At 46.8% G+C, this 14,251-nt stretch overlaps 1 pseudogene; it reads right to left on the bottom strand.

The window, feature by feature from the left end:
• Positions 1-1,200: 1,200 nt before the first annotated feature.
• LOC119284276 lies at positions 1,201-1,613 on the bottom strand (annotated as a pseudogene).
• Positions 1,614-14,251: the final 12,638 nt, after the last annotated feature.

The raw sequence follows: 14,251 nt of genomic DNA, 5'->3' as shown, positions 1-14,251 counted from the left end.
CATGGACTTTGACCACCACCTCCATACCCTGTTTGGCACCAGTCACTAGCTCGAAGACAGAAGTGCCATTGACCAAGAACTGGTTGAAGACTGCGAGCCGTTTCCACGAGGAAACATTTATTAGCGTGCATGTTCTTGACTTTCGTAAGCATTTTATTTCTGATGTCTCCTATTCTCAAACCAACCTCCCATCTCTTTTAAAAAACATTCTTGTTGCTTTTGCTAACAATTGGTGTCTGAGAGCAAGTTGTTGACCTTGAAGCAGGTAGAAACACACTCAATTTGTAGTTGTATTTAAACTGATTCGTTATTGAATTGTTTCGGCCGAATGTTTATGTATGCGAGAAAATGGAAGGCGGTTAAATAACTATTGAGCATGGCGAGAACACATGCTATCAGTCGTCATATATAGTACACTGTGGCATGTCTAGTTGCTGAAAATATCAATCTGGATTCAGTTTTACCAGCTATGTTTTGACGACTGGACCTTCAAAAATAATGATGTGTACATGCCACCAGAAAAGCCAATAAAAAGATGGAAGGGATGGATGTATATTGATGTGGTTGGTCTAAACATGATTGTCCAGGAAACATTCAATCTAAGCTTTATTAAGATGAAATTGTGATTTAGTGGCAGGTGCGGTAGGAGAGAGTGGTTGAAGCACATCATGTCACGAAGGCTGCGGACCCGGAGGAACAAAAAGGCACGAGTTGGGCGCTCGTCGCCATGCCGACCAACCCCACCAGTATCAAGATTTTGCGGGCCAAACATAACCTGCTAAAAGACCCCAACTTCTTACTGTGTCGGTCACCGCTGTGGCGAAGGTTTTTGATGGACACATCAATTATCTTTCTAGTTGCTTCTCGCGAAAAAAATTCCCGTTGCAATGCACGGGTATATGTGCTACTTTGTTAATAAGAAAATGTTTGTGATGATTTTGCAATTTTCAAGCTAAAGCCAAGTAACTACGATTCCAGTCTTGAGAAAAGCCATTATGTCATGATAAAGTTAATCGATGGTATAATTTATAGTATTTACTGATTTTTTATAATATTTATTTACAATTTCATCATTTGTTTCTTTCTGTCGTTGATCTAGAGAATGAAATGCAAGCAAATAATAATATTATGTAGTCTATGGCTTACAAGGAGACATGCGTACGTTGAATTGAATCTACCTACACTGGCAATAGGTGAAGCCTAGCTCACTATTGATGTCCAGTCCATGCTGATGATGGGCTCGATGGCGGTGTCGCCTTTGGTATTGAGATCATCGGGCTCTGGCAGGTCACCGCCACAGAGCACCTGCTCCTCGAGCACCACCTCACCCTTGACGACATCTTCGGCATCCCTGGACACCAGCTCAAACATACACGCATCACCGACCTGCAGCCGATGTCGATGGTGAAGTTCGCCCATCCCGCGTCCAGGTTCTTCAGCTTGGTGTGGCCACAGTAGCTCATGAACCACGAGCTTCCGCAGCACCGGAGCAGCACGGCTGTGTGCATCGCCGGCAGCAGGCGCTGGAAGTGAGCCGGGTTTACTTGCACGGTCCCGTGCCAGAATCGGGGAAGATCAGGTCATGGCCAATTGATTATGAAGCTAGCCGCCATTTTTGCAGGCTTGCCGCGTCATAACATACCAGCACATAGATCTTCTGAACGTGGGTCTTGTACATGATGGTGGTGAAGAAGGGTCGGTCGCCGGAAAGTGGGGTGGTCTCCTCATCCTCCACAGCGCACTGCTGCAAGCCCTACTTTTCCACAGAAAATTTTGTGTTCATATGCAAAATTAGAGGAAATCTAAATATTGTGGAGCAGAGAATGGTCGGGGGGATAGAAGCAGATCACCATCAAGAGCACAGTAGGCAAGGAAGAAGAAGAATGCACTTGACTTTGGATGATCTTCGTCCAATGGCAAAGGTGCCAATGGCAAAGGTGTAGAGCGACTGTGCAGCCAAATTTAAGCCTCGTGAACTTTACCAAGTCACCATGGTAAAAAAAAAAACAAGTGAACCAACCAACCAGCAGTACTACAGAGTTAAAAGGAATGAACTGATTTAACACACGTATAGAAATATACAGTTACTTTTCACTCCTAGAAATATTTTTTCCTGTGCTGAATCCATGGGAGTTTCATCACCCATCATTTATATTTTAGTTTGACAATACAACAACTCGTCGGAGCTTCACTAACACTGCACATTCTTGCAAAATATTCTACAAAGAATATTTTTAGTCCTTCAGCTTTCTCGATAGTATAGAAATAGTTCCTTCACATCAAAACCGGGAAATCTTGGTCCATCAAATTCTCGAACGAGATAAGTTTAGTCTTTTATACCGCTTTTCACTAGTGCAGAAAATCCTAGCTATGGTGTGCCAAAAACTGTCTTGCTGGCATAGACACACGACGTCACTAATATGGCGCCATTGCTAAAAAGTAGCGGTGGCGTTGGTGGACACGTCAGCAATATCCTACGCGGTGTTGGCGTGTCACCTGTCCAACGCCAACAATAAGTTCATCTTAACTCTAACGTGCCTCCTTGACCAACGCCAGCAAAAAAATTATTTGTTAAAACACAAAAATGCTCATTAACACTGGCTACTTACTTAGTAGATACTCATGGATAAAAGATGCTCATGAAATTAACAAGTTAAATAAACTTCACAAAAGTTTCCCATCAAGCTAGTACTCTATTTACTCAATCATCATCAACTAATAAGATGGATCTAGCTAGTTAGAAAACTAATTATCATCAAGGAGCACGCTCAGCTGGCGATGCTTCTTTCTATTCACCTCTCCATCTCTTTTCTACTGATCTATGTCCATCTTGAGGTCAATCCTCTCATCCCTGATAAAATTTCTCTCCTCCTTCAGTTCATCTCAATCCTCGATGAGCTTGTCCCTCTCGTCCCTTAGCTCATTAGTCTACTTAACGAGTAGAATAGTCTCGTTGTGTAGTTCTATAATCTCCATCTTTAGCTTGTCATTTCCCCCTTGCCGGCTCTTGATGCTATACTCACAAATGTCTAAGAAACCATTGTTGGCCGTGTCCACATCGCACACCGACTTGTTGTTGCATCCAGAATTGTCCATGACTTATAAACACATCGTATACAATCAAGATAATACGCAATTTCATATCACTAAATATTGTCACCAATGAACATTAGTTCAAATATTGCAATGTATAGAACTAATCAAACTAGATAGCATCTCAATGCCGTGCGTTGACCTATAGGAAACTAGATAGCATGTGGTGACCTACAACAGCAAATTGCTGCTGCCTAAATTTTCTAATCTATCAACATGTTGATCTATAGAAATTGTACAATGTGATCGATGATGATCCTGCTTGAGTAGTTCATTAAGGAATAAGCCTTTGTAAACAGACCCTCCAATTTATAGAGGATCAATCGATAGAAAAGCCCGACAAGTACCACATTCATATCCCACATGATGGTAATCTAAAAATGGGCAACGTACCTACAAACAATATTATTGGTAACTTTTAACTTTCAATGATATTTTCTCTTTCTTAAGTGCACATTTGGACCATGAAGACATGCCCTAATTTCTTCAGTGCACATTTGTAAAGAAACTACAAAACAAAACTCCCATTCTACATATAACACATTGAACACTAAGTTCAATTGTGCACTATCCATTTCTACTAAATACATAAATTTTTACAAATAAATCAATTTCTACGAAATATCATAGTACTAATATAAAAAAACTAGCAATGTCCATTCATCCATCCATCTATCAAAGAACCATCATATCCATTCATATACGAACCAATCATCTACTCCACCTATGAAAGGAAAATTTTCTGGCTCGGATTCGCCACCGGAGGGAGACGCTTCGGGACGAAAAGAAGATTCGCGAGGGGAAGAGGGGAGATCTCACCTCCTTGCCGGAGTTGGCGGCGGCTGCGCAGTACCAGCGGTGAAGAGCGCCGAGGTCGAGAGGTGGCAGCGGCAGCGAAAACGATGTGAGAGTCTGTTAGCTCAATCAGACATATTGGATTTTACTGAACGGGGCAGTTTAAGTTTTTTTTGCTGGCATGGGCCTAATGGGTAGTTCTGGCATAGGCTCAATGGGCTATGCCATAGAAAACGGTAGAACACATAAAAAAACTCAGAAAATATCTATAACGTGAAAGAAAAATTATACGCCGGTGGTATGGTCATAGCAATGTCGTAACAAATTGACCGACGCCACCAGTATTTGAGAAAAGTAGTACTGGCGTTGGAATCGGCCAGCCACCAACGAAAGTTGTGGCTAGCATATTTTGCACTAGTGTTTGGTGGTTTTCATTTGCGTTATGAGGGGTTTGACTAAAAGTTGACACGCCATTTGGGTTTGACTGTTACGTCACAGAGTTGCACCGGTCAATTCCTATGAAAAGCTAGCTAACTGATCGATCTAGCCGCTGGGTAGACACGCACGTACATGACGTTGTTCCCTTCGATCAGTTCCGGCTAGAACTCGCGAGTGACACACGCAGAGTCATGAGTTGTTTGTGTTCAGTATGCACGGAGTGGTGGCTGAGACACGGTGGTGGCCCTCTGACACGCTTGCTGGAGGAGCAGAAGGCCCGGTGAGTCTGCGCGGACTAGCGGTGAGAAGCGGACGAGCAGCTGCAAAGAGCACGCGGGCATAGCACCCGGAGTTGCTGTGTACGTCAATCCCGACCTCGTCGCTCCTGCGACAAGTACCATGCCACCATCAAGCATCGGCGACAAGGACGGTAGCTGTGCTTTTCATTGCTGAGTTGGAACCTCTCGTGGTACCGTGCTTCTGTGCGGCGCGTAGAGGCGCAGGACGTGCACGACGGGTTTGCTAACTGGCGAGCACCGTGCATGCAGGCGAGCATGCATTGCTCCGACTCTTGGTCGTCGGGGACAAGGCGCTGCACCGTCATGTTGCCGCCGCTGCATAGGTACGCCTCACCCATGCGTTACATGAAAGCGAACATCGGCCAGCGAAGACGTTGCTAGTCATACTCACCACCGGACATGGTACTGAAGTGGAGAGTTATGTGGCTATCAAACCCGAATGACGTCTCAAGTTTTTCGTCCAAACCATGTTTATATAGGACGAAACCCACCAGAAGCGGTATGGAGGACTAAACTTATCTGGTTTGAGAACTTGAGGCACCAAGGTTTACCGGTTTTGAAGTTGATGGACCATTTCTATACTTGGAAGATAGTTGAGGGACCAAAATTATACTTACCCCATAGGAAAATGTAAGATCGTGTATGAAATACGCCCACACAAAATATTATACGTCCAACAATATATCCCATGTTACATTCATTTGTGGAATTTCAGATTGCTTGGATTTCAGATATCAGAGATGCCGTCGCTGCTCCCTGGAAAGGCAAATGAGAATATAAAATCGTGCATGAAACTGTCAGCGCCCCTGCTCTCCACGACCAGGCTGACGAGGAGGACCCACCACCCAGGGGCTTGCCAGGCTCGCCCAGGCCCGTAACGAGCAGGAGGCCCAACTCGCGAGTGACTGGGCTGGCCTGGGTGCAATGAGGCCCAGCCACCCCGGCCACTACTTAAAGGGCATCGCCACCAAAGGAGTGGCATCTAGAGGATCAAAGGCAACGGCGGCAGGTACCCTAACCCTATTGCCCTTTCTGTTCTTCCTCTTGTATTCCTGTGCTGTAATCGAACCCAAGAATCGAGCTGGTGTGAGTGAATCGAGTGCCACTGCTTCCACCACCATCCCTCCTCTTACATCTGGTATCGGAGGCCACTTCCACCACCTTCCCCCGCGGCGATCTGGAGCCGTTCATCGAGACCAGATCCCTGACTCAAGCCCGCGCCCACCTCGTCGCCATGGATCCGGTCGTTCAGTCGTTCTTGGAATGGCTCGACACCACTCTGAATGAGCACACCGCAACGATCAATGCGTCCAACGCCAAGGTCGACGATCTCGTGGCATGGCGCTCCGATCTCGAGCGGCGCATCGCCGATCTAAGCGACTCGGTGGCGGCTCTACAGCTCGCGCCCCTGCCACCACGCGTGGAGGGCGTGACGACCCAGGCGCCTGCACCGACCAATCTCCTGCCTGCGACAGCCTACCCATGCGGGGACCGCGCCTGGCGCGGCGCAAGTTCCACAAGGGCCCGATGGCCGCGGCGTAAGTTCCACAAGGGCCCGATGGCTGCGGCGTCTACACCATCCCACGGGGGCCCTCGGCGGCGTACTTCCAGACGCCGCCACCGCCCCCAGCAAACGGTCAGTACGACGACTTGCACTCACCTTCGGTTCTGTCCCCATTTGCGCATGCTAGTCAGTTTCTCAGCGGGTTGGGTCAGGCGCATCCATCCATTCAGTTTCCTCAATTCACCGGAGACAATCCCAAATTGTGGAAAACCTTGTGCGAGCGGTACTTTTCTATGGTCGCTATTCTTCCATCGTTCTGGGTCCCGATGGCTGCACTGAACTTCTCTGGTTCAGCATTGATCTGGTTGCAGTCCATCTAGAAACGACTTGCAGACTTCGAGTGGGAATCCTTTACTGCACTTCTCTGTACGCGCTTCGGGCGCAATCGCCACCAAACGTGGATACGCCAGTTCTATACTGTGCGACAAACAACCACGGTGGCAGACTATATTGAGCAATTTGAATCAATTATCAATCAGCTTAGCTCTTATTATGACACAATTCATCTGTTTTATTTTCTCACTCGCTTTGTGGAGGGACTCCGAGAAGGATATCCGCGCGGTGGTGCTGGTTCAGCGACCGCCGACTTGGACACGGCGTGCGCTCTGGCACTGCTCCAGGAGGAGGTGGCCGATGGGACGGCGCACAGCTCCCGTCGGGCGCCAGACGCGTCCACACGCACGGGGCTGCCATTACCTCTGCCACCACCCCCACCTCCGACGCGACCAGGGGCCTCAACGACCATGGCGACAGCAACAGAACGCCATGGTACGGAAGCCGCATGCGTCGACAACTTGTACCTCCAGGGCTCGCTGCTGCATATTGCTCTCTTGTACCCGGTAGCTGACGAACAACAAAGGAAGCCAACACCACCACCGGAACTGCAGCAGTACTCTTAAGTGAATTCCAAGATGCTTTCGGTGAGCCTACAGGACTGCCACCGCGCCGTGCCTATGACCACAAAATTCCACTCATGCCCGGCGCTCAGCCTGTCAATATCAGGTCGTATCGGCACAAGCCGGAGCACAAGTCAGAGATTGAGCGGCAAGTGGAAGAACTGCTACAGTCCGGGGTCATCCAACGCATCCGTAGCAGTTTCACGTCACTAGCAATCCTAGTGAAGAAGAAGTATGGGACATGGCGTCTCTGCATTGATTACAAACACCTCAACGCCATGACATGCGTCAGCAAGTTCCCTGTTCCTATCATAGAAGAACTGTTGGATGAGCTGCATGGCACAGCTTGGTTCACTAAGCTTGATTTGCGATCGGCTTACCACCAAATCAGGCTTGCAGAGGGAGAGGAGTTCAAAACAGCATCTCAAACACACAGGGCATTATGAGTTCAAAGTGTTGTCATTTGGATTAGCTGGTGGCCCAGCAACCTTCCTGGGAGCCATAACAGAAACATTTCATCGCTTGCTACGGCACTGTGTGCTTCTGTTCTTCGACGATATCTTAGTCTTTAGCAAGACGTGGGAAGAGCACCTTGACCACTTGCGACAAGTCCTCCAGCTCCTTCGCAGGGACCAATGGAAGGTGAAGATCAGCAAATGTGAATTCGGACAACAACAACTATCCTACCTAGGCCATGCGATCAGTGACAAGGGTGTTCTATAGAGCCCAGCAAAGTACAGGCAGTCTAGTTGTGGCCTATACCGCAGGACGCCAGGGAGGTTCACCGTTTCTTAGGACTGGCAGGTTATTACCCCAGGTTCATTCGCGGGTTCGGCATCATCGCCAGACCCCTTTTCAATCTATTGAAGAAAGGGGCACCATTTGTTTGGACAGACAACACAACACAAGCATTCGAGTTGTTGAAGAAGCAACTCACCTCAGCCCCAGTCCTGGCCCTACCAAATTTCAACAAAACATTTGTGATCGAGATGGATGCTTGTGACAAGGGCATTGGCGCTGTGCTACAGCAAGAGGGCCACCCCATTGCGTTCATGAGCAAGAGCCTGAGTCCAAGATACCAAGGCCTCTCCACCTATGAGAAGGAGTACATGGCCATCGTGGTGGCAGTGGAGCAATGGCATCCATATCTGCAGCACAGTGAATTCATCATCCATAGAGACCAAAAAAGTCTGATTCATCTTGAAGAGCAACGTCTAACAACACCCTGGCAACAGCGAGCATTCACAAAACTCTTGGGGTTGCGCTATACAATCAGATATAAGAAGGGCATTGAGAACACAACAGCTGATGCTCTTTCACTCTCCAAGCCAACAGCTACGTTGCTCGCTGTCACTTCCTGTCAGCCCAGTTGGCTCGAAGACGTGTTGTGTAGCTACAACTGCAACCCACAAGCGCAGAAATTACTCAAGCAGCTGGCCATCAGAGAAGACCCCAAGGGGCATTTCACTCTCCAGAACGGGATCCTATGCTTATGCGGGCGCATCTGGCTCGGTGGATCCACGACAATCCAACAGAGGATCATGTCTACATTCCATGACAGTCCGGTGGGAGGTCACTCCGGATTCCCTGCTACCTTCAGACGCATTTGTCGCCTATTTGCATGGCCAAAGATGAAGGTTCAAGTGCTCCACTATGTGCGTTGCTACCCAGTGTGTCAACAAGCCAAACCTGACAGAGCAGCATCCCCTGGACTGTTGGAACCCCTGCCAATTCCTCAACAACCATGGATTTCGTCGATGGGCCCCCACAGTCTGGTAAATTCAGTTGCCTATGGGTGATGGTCGACAAGCGCACCAAGTTTGCTAACTTTCTTCCTCTCTCACATCCGTATACTACATCAAAGGTGGCTCTGCTTTATATGACCAGCATCTACATCATCCATGGGTTTCCATGAGCCATTGTTTCCGATCGTGACCCGGTATTCACCAGCATGTTCTGGCGTGAGCTGTTCAAATATGCCGGCACGGAGTTACGCATGAGCACAGCCAACCACCCGCAGATGGATGGACAAACCGAACACGTCAACCAGTGCATCGGGACTTACCTTCGGTGTTTTGTGCACGCCTGCCCACGCCGTTGGAGCTACTGGATCCCTCTCGCCCAGTTCTGGTACAATTCCTCCCACCATTCGAGCATCGGGATGTCACCCTTCAAGGCCATGTTTGGGCATGAGCCGCGACACTGGGGCATCATGAGCACCACTACGTGCTCGGTGCCTGCCTTACAAACTTGGATCGACGAGCGCACCATGATCCAAGACCTGGTCCAGCAACACCTTCATCGAGCCCAGTAGCACATGAAAGCTCAAGCGGACAAGCACAGGTCAGCACAGGCGTTACGAGGTTGGCGACTCTGTTTACTTGAAACTTCAACCTTATATCCAAACCTCAGTGGCACGGCGCGCCAACCACAAACTATCATTCAAGTACTATGGCCCGTTCAAAATCATCGCGAAGATCAATGAAGTGGCATACAAACTGGATCTTCCAGCACAATCTCACGTGCACCCGGTCTTCCATGTTTCCCAACTGCGCCGCTGCCTCGTTCAAGGTACAACTTCATCTCCAGAACTTCCAGTCCATTCTGACATTCCTACAGTCCCAGTCATAGTGCTCGGAAATCGATGGCGCAAGAAGAATGGTTCTATGATCGAACAAGTGCTCATCCGGTGGTCAAATCTAGCAAATACACCTGATAGCTGGGAAGACAAGTAAGCTTTGAAGGATCGTTTTCCGGGGGCTGACGCTCGCCCAGGCGCCTCAGGAGCAGGAGGCCCAACTCGCGAGTGCCTGGGCCATCCTGGGTGCAATGAGGCCCAGCCACCCCGGCCACTACTTAAAGGGCATCGCCACCAGAGGAGTGACATCCAGAGGATCAAAGGCAACGGCGGCGGCTACCCTAACCCTATTCCTCTTTCTGTTCTTTCTCTTGTATTCATGTGTTGTAATCGAACCCAAGAATCGAGCTAATGTGAGTGAATCGAGTGCCACTGCTTCCACCACCATCCCTCCTCTTACAGAAACCCCCCAGGAAACATTTTACAACCAAAAATATATTCAGGCTCTCTCAGTTTGTGTATCCCAGAACAGCATGGCAGAATGTTGGGCGTTCAGAGATCAGAGATGAATTTGCTTCTGCTGATATCCAGCACTTCCATCGTCACCAAGATCAGGTTTTGCAGAAACTCGTCGGCTGTTCGCTTCTCCCCATCAGCTTTCACAAAGATGGTCGGTATCCAGGTCAAGTCAGCGTAACGCGTTCCCTGGTATGGCAAACAAGAAAACATAAAATAAGTCAAGGGTCTACAAATTACAGTTTGTTCTTAGCAGGGACAAGACATGCATGCATGACACTAACAAAACTAGTGTCCTACATATTTACTTGGGAGGTCAATACTCTGTCAAAATTAGGGATGTCATATTTACTTGGAAATTTACAGATATTTCATGTTTACACTTACCGTGAATTTGAAGCTAATTCACTTCCAGTGCGCTATCCTCTTCATGCTAAATTTCCAGCCGGCCAAAAATGGGAATTTTGTAAAAAGGTAATCGTGGCTTTATATATAAAGCGGGGTGAATGCCTTTTACAAAATTCCCATTTTTGGCCGGCAGGAAATTTAGCTTGAAGAGGATAGCGCACTGGAAGTGAATTAGCATCTAATTCACGTAAAGTATAAACATGAAATGTCTATAAAATATAATAGATGTAGAATTTTTTGTAAATCGCGGGGCACCCCCTTGTCGGTGTATAAATCTAACTCTACCTTGTGGTTCATCCATATCATACCGTGCGACTCCATAGCGCGCTCGTAACTTTCCCTATTTCCCCGGACACGGGGATGCTCTTCATACATCAACATAATCGCCTCCTACGACTCCGTTTCCGTTGCTCTCATGATCAGGTGTTGAAGGATATCCATCGGCATCTCCGATAAAGCGCCGATGCCGCCTACCGATCCTTGGGATGCTTCAATTTTCCTTTTGCATATTCCTCACTGCCAAGATAGACTGGATCCCAAAGACCTTGATCTCTGAGCACAACATTCATCTTCATCACCTAGATGACATAGTTGTTGCGGTCGAACAGCGGGTATACCGCCACCATTGTTCTCATCGACATCGGTACATTCATGGCGTTGAAAACTTCTCACGTATCCTCGGTCGACTTCCCATTGCTAGAAAATCAAGATGCCTCCGATACCACTTGTTGGCCCTGTCGTGATACTAGCAACAACTGAACCTCATGGCGTAGACCCAATCTGCAGATGCAACTCACCATCGTTGAGAGCACCGAACAAGATGCTGCATAGCACGCGCGAGTTGCAAGATGGATGTGTACTGGCCAATTCTTTTGGCCAAGACACCCACGTACAAAGCTAGCCTTCAGCTGATTGATTCTAGCCAAAGCAATACATACGCACGCGCGAGACAAGCAATGCAACACCTACGAAAAGCTTATGTTAATTTTTACAAAATGATGCAGTTTATTTCAGGGGATGCTAGATGGATGTATATTGGCATATTGCCAAAGGCACATATCAAGCCTTGCTTTGTTTTATATGGATTTTACGGTACAAGTTATTTCAGGGGATAGCTACCTATGTATAATAGCTAGGACCAGGACGATGTAACCTCCAAAGATGCGAGTTCTGATCCTACTACTATTTGATGATTTCTCTTCGTACAACCCGGACACAGTACCACGTACGTCGTGGTTATTCACGACATCGTCGGCGCCGGAATCCCGCTGGCATTGAGGAATTTTGCAACCACCCCCATGACTTCTCGCACGCTTCCACATGTCATTCCAGTCCAAAACGTGGCTCTTAAACTATGGCGACATTGACAAGGAAGCCACGTCAGTCTCTTCCCCTTGCTTCGTGAGCACGGTCCAATATATAGAGGCTGGCACTCTTGTAGGTGACCTGCTCTAACACGATCGTTGACACAAAGTATATGCATTTCAGGCTTCATCTTCTTCATCGGTGGCGCTAGTCACCAGCTCAAAGATTCAAGCATCATTGACCCAAAACGGCAAAACCGGTTGGTGACAGTGAAGTCTGTCTACATGGAACCATGTCCCATTGTGCATGTGATCGGCCTGGGGACTTTTCATTTCCTATGTCTCCTATTCTCAAGCTTACCCGCGTTCCCCTTTTTATTTCCTTTGCTTTTGCTAACAGTTGGTTTGTGAGAACAAGGTGTTGTGCTTGAAGCATGGAGAGAACAGTCAATTGTAATCTGCCATGTTGGGTGTCTTTGTTTGCTGAAATGTTATCTGCATTCAATTTCACTAGATATTTCTGCACGCAGAGACCTTCATAGATAGTAATGAGGAAAGAGGGCGCAAGAGACGAAGATGGCTATCCACTAATAGATATGAGGAAAGATAACTTTCAAGAAAAATTAAGAACTTCGAAAAAGAAATGAGGTAAGATGAAATACATGGTCTTGAGCAAACTGATTATTTCATGACCAAATTACAATAACAATATGGTACTCCCTCCATCCCATAGTTCACGATTAGTACCATTAGTACCATTAGTGCAAGGGAAGAACTGCAGAGCAGAGTGCTTAGTGCGGAGCAACTGTGCAACCAACTTTAAGCCTTCTGAACTTTACCAAGTCACCATGGTAAAAAAAAAAGAGCAACAGAACCAACCAACCAGCAGTACAATAGAATTAAGAGTTTTTACCATTGTGCCACGAGTTGTGTCCCACTACTCACCTTTGCCACAAGGAATTTCAACTACTCAAAAATTTTGTCGCTTCGTTAGGCGCATTCTCAGAAATGCCATTGGATGCAATTACTGCTAACTCAAATCTCATTTGTCATGTTATAATGACATAAATTCTTATGGACCAACATGTCAGCTCCTCCTCCATCTCACTACAGTAAAGTTCGGGTCCCACTTGATCCCAATAGCGCTCTTATTTCCCCGTAAAATTATCCGCTTGCTTACTCCTGACATGTGGGGCCTATACTTATCATTTGAGATAGAGAGAAGTGACATGTGGGTCTAGGGTTATTTTTGTCATATAACATGGTCAACAAGTTTGACCTAACAATAATAATGACTAGTGGCATTTTTTAGCAAACATCTAAGGTAACGATGGCATTTTTTAGATATCCAATGGCATTTCTAAGCAAGCATCTCATGGAACGATGGCATTTTTTAACAACTGTAACATCTAATGGAAAAACTGAATAGTGGGACATGACTAGTGGCATAAACGATAGAAACCCACAGAACAAAGAAGATCACTGAAATACTACTCTAACTACAATATGTCTTGGGTGTTGGAAATACAGTCCGACTAACAGTACTGTACGGTTATTGCAGTTAACTGGTTCAGCACCGCGCCGTCACACACGTCATCGCTGCACCGCACAGTCGCACACGTCAGCCACCTAGACACATTCTTTGATGAGGAACCGGTTGTGGACAACGAAGTCTATCTGCCTGGAACCATGTCACACTGCGCATATGAGACTTTCCATTTCGGATGTCACCTATTCCCAAGCTAACCCCCGTTCTCCTTTTTATTTTCCTTGTTGCTTTTGCCAACAGTTGGTATATGGGAGCAAGGTGTGAGCTTGAAGTATGGAGAGATACCTCATTTGCCAGCCGTACAAAAATTGCTATTTCTTGCATTATTTCAACGGACAATTGTTTTTTTACGTGTTCGACCGACAATTGTTGTATGGTAGAAAGAGGAATGTGGTTAAATAACCCGCGGAGCATAGAGAGAAAACAGTGGCCGGTGGGTGTAATAAATTGCTCCTTCTGCAATAGTACTGTCTTGTTTGCTCAAAAATATTATCTGCAGTCAATTGTGCCAGATATTTTTGCATGTCTTGTTTGCTCAAAAATATTATCTGCAGTCAATTGTGCCAGATATTTTTGCATGGAAAAACCTTCATAACTGTTGAGGTGCGCACATGCGGCCAGAAGAAGAAATGAGGAAGATAATGGAATTGACGAAGAGTCTATGCATACTTGGTCTTGAGCAAACTGATTATTTCATGACCGAATTACAAGACGACACATAGACCTAGAGAATGAAATGCAAGCTAATAATTTGGTGGTCAATGGCTTACAAGAAGACATTGAATCGACTTGCACGAGCAACAAGTGAAGC

This window comes from Triticum dicoccoides, chromosome 4A (genome assembly GCF_002162155.2).
Source record: "Triticum dicoccoides isolate Atlit2015 ecotype Zavitan chromosome 4A, WEW_v2.0, whole genome shotgun sequence".
NCBI classification, from domain to species: domain Eukaryota; kingdom Viridiplantae; phylum Streptophyta; class Magnoliopsida; order Poales; family Poaceae; genus Triticum; species Triticum dicoccoides.
This window is presented reverse-complemented; position numbering and strand designations above follow the sequence as displayed.